At 35.0% G+C, this 3,316-nt stretch overlaps 1 long non-coding RNA gene across 1 annotated transcript in view; it reads left to right on the forward strand.

Moving 5' to 3' along the window:
* LOC107560431 (uncharacterized) overlaps window positions 1–3,062 on the forward strand; it is a 125,975-nt gene extending 122,913 nt beyond the window's left edge. The window contains exon 3 of the long non-coding RNA XR_001605728.1: window positions 2,942–3,062. This is a non-coding gene — a long non-coding RNA (uncharacterized lncRNA). The remainder of the gene's footprint in view (window positions 1–2,941) is intronic.
* The last annotated feature ends 254 nt before the right edge of the window (window positions 3,063–3,316 follow it).

Consider the following 3,316-nt stretch of genomic DNA (forward strand, 5'->3'; position numbering starts at 1 on the left):
CTATTTATACTATAGTCGCACCGGTAGTGACGTCATGGCGGTCACCGGCCAACGAGTTGGTGTTTTTTCAATGTATGCTTCAAACACGGGTCACGACGAGGCGTTCCCCATAGCGACCCCTAGAGGACGCAGTTCGAAGTTCCCATGAAAGGGAACGTTTCATCACTGCACAGGATTTTTATTAGTTAACTGAAAGTGTGGTTTCTGTCAGCTGCATGTGCGGAATGCTTGTCAGAGAGGATAAGGTGACATATGTTTTTTGAGTGCAAATCACACCCAGTGGTAATTCAGGAAACAAAAATTCCCAGAATGCGCCACATGAAACAAGGATTCGGTCTTCTGACCTTTTACCATTTTAGTAATATGTCTGAGGGAGAGAGATGCTTTGAAGACAGAGAGAGAGAGTGCGCGGGAGGGGCTCTCTGCTCGTTCTCTCCTTCAGGTAACATGCGCAGCAGTCATTTACATCACTCATAAATCACATTAACTGATCAAAAAAGGCTTTGGCAGGACAAAAATTTGTTTTGGCGGCCACCCAAAAAAAATGAAATGCAGGAAAAACCCTGCATATGGGCCGGGGTAGTGTGGGGGCCCGCCGAGCTGGGGGGAACTTTTAATTGAAACGAGGGAATGAATATACTGTATATTATCATATTCGTGATTTATGATTTTTTTAATGAAAATGTTGTTTTATAGAATAGCTAGGGTATTCGTTATGGTCACTACAGGACTAACAGAAACATTTTGACCTCAACACACTAAAAGACCATCACCATCGACTGGAGCAGATTCTTTGACAGTCATAGAGGAGCACACACCTTATGACTGAGTCAGTCTACACACTTAACGACAGGCGCGTCACGACTGGACAAATTCTGCCGAACCACAAAAAAAAAAAAAAAGAACTCACAAAACCAGCGCGCTCCCACAGCTGCTCCCACCCCACCAAATACAACACTGTGGACAGCACAGTGCTTTTAGCTATTGAAACGTTAAGGTTTGTTTTACTTTTCTTAGTTTGTGTTGGTGTTTCTAATAAATGTCACAGCAATTTGTCTTGAATAGCCTATGTTTTGCATTAAGTCTGATGCTTCTCTTTCTTTTTGGAATTATTGCTTGAAAAAGACACATTTCATTATGTATTATGTGTTTAATTTCCTTAATTATAACATTTCTAGCGTTATTTTTAAAAGTTTAGTCAAACAGTAATATATTATCTCATGTGTCTAAAATTAGGGCTTAAAATTAATTGGTTTTAAGTAAAAACGATAGTCTTTTTTTTTTACATTTCCCGAGTTGCAGGTTAGAACGAAATAAAACATTACTTAATGAATTCAAGGCACTGTAATTTCCTTATCCATTTGACGTAAAACTATTATATATATATAGATATATAATAATAATTTTATTTCGTCATATTCGTGATTTATGATTTTTTAATGAAAATTTTGTTTTATAGAATAGCTAGGGTATTCGTTATGTTCGTGTATTGCTTATGACGAAAATTCATTAGCCTAGCCTATTTGCTATGAAGTTGATTTAAAATTCTTCATAACAAATTTTAAGAAGAAGTTAAAAGTTAAGAAAGAATGAAATTAGCCTGCAGGCTATAGATCTATAGGCTAATTTTCTTAACTTTTATTAGACTGCAGATCGGAAAAAAATTATTCTTGATAATCTTTCAAATAAGAGAAATCACTGACATAATTTAGGCTACTTTATTTGACTGCAGAAAAAACTAAACCATTTAATTTGCAGTGTTAACTTATGAATTAAATGAAAAACACGAAATAAATCACAACAAGAACAATTGTTTTTTTTCTTCTAATCAAGAAAAAATATTTGACAAAATTAAAAAATGAATGCTGAATGATATTTGACAGTGAACGCATCTCCACTGCATACAATCGTTGGTGTCAGTCGCAAATATTAAGCATGTTTTAGGCTATAATGCATGGCGTGTGTGTTTCACTAGCTCCGTTCAAATGGACACCTTTTGTTTGAACTAATTCTGGATATTTTCAGCCTAAGACCTGTGATTAATCAGCCATTTAATCCGTATCTAAAGCCATGTCTACACCAAGAGAACCCATTACGGGAAGTGGCGTGAGGTGACAAATCTTCTACAGTAACTGATGCCTCCTTCTATCCTGAATCTTTGAAACATGCGTTGTATGCATTGAAAGGGAAACCTAAAAAACAAGGTGCGTAAGAAAGCGATTGCATACTTTCGGGAGCTTCAGCAAATGAACGCGATCACAGACTGCATGCTTCCCAGCCGAAACAACCCCCCACTTGAAATTTAAATAAGTTTTTGTCCATATTGCCCATGTAAATCATTCATCCCACACTAACAACAGGCGCATCATGTGGGCTTACACTTTTTGTGCTTCGTTTGGGCACCACAAGGTGTCACTGTGGCCTCAAAGCTTACCCCTCGCCTACTCTGGCTCGATTGCTATTCCTGAGGTAAAACACGCGCTTCTCAATACCCTACGGACAAAGAAATAAATAAATGCGAAAATAAATAAATGTACAAATAAATAAATGTGGAAATAAATAAATACAGTACATAAATGTGAAAATAAATAAAAGTGGGAATAAATGTATAAATAAATAAAAGAAAAAAAATAAATGTGGAAAAAAAGAATAAGGAAATAAAATTATAAATATTTATTTATTTTTGCTTTTTTACTTTTCTTTGTATATTTAAATATTTATTTATATTTGCTTTTTTACATTTCTTTGTACATTTCTTTCTTTTTTTCTTTCTTTCTTTATTTCTAATTATGGCAGGATTGGCATTCCATACTATTATGTATATGTATATGTATAAATGTTAATATAAATAGCCATTAAACAGAGGATCTGATGAGCCACCGCTATGGGGTTTTACATAAGTAATTCATTTCTATTGTATTTTTCATGAAAATCCAAATAGAACTTGGTGATAGTATATTGGAGCATCCGAAGCAGCCAACTAGCACCACAGACTGTCCAGGAGCTCACTGATGCCCTGATCGAAGTCTGACAGGAGATTCCCCAGGACAGCACTTTGATTTTCAAGGTGATTTTGAATTCAGCCCACATTGGGTTGATGATTTTAGTTTTCACTGACCACTGTCACATTATTTTGTTTTCAACGAATTACACAAAGATTTTCTATTTGAATATCTCATTCATCAAGATACAATGTGTGATTTAAGTGTTAGGAAAAAAAATTTGAGCAGTGTATAATGATCATATAATAGCATAATAATGCAAGTACATCCTTTCAAGAACAAATAACTTTTAATTCTTAAGAATATTTAGATAT

Source organism: Sinocyclocheilus grahami, unplaced genomic scaffold, assembly GCF_001515645.1.
Source record: "Sinocyclocheilus grahami isolate Dianchi unplaced genomic scaffold, SAMN03320097.WGS_v1.1 scaffold726.1, whole genome shotgun sequence".
In the NCBI taxonomy this organism is placed as follows: domain Eukaryota; kingdom Metazoa; phylum Chordata; class Actinopteri; order Cypriniformes; family Cyprinidae; genus Sinocyclocheilus; species Sinocyclocheilus grahami.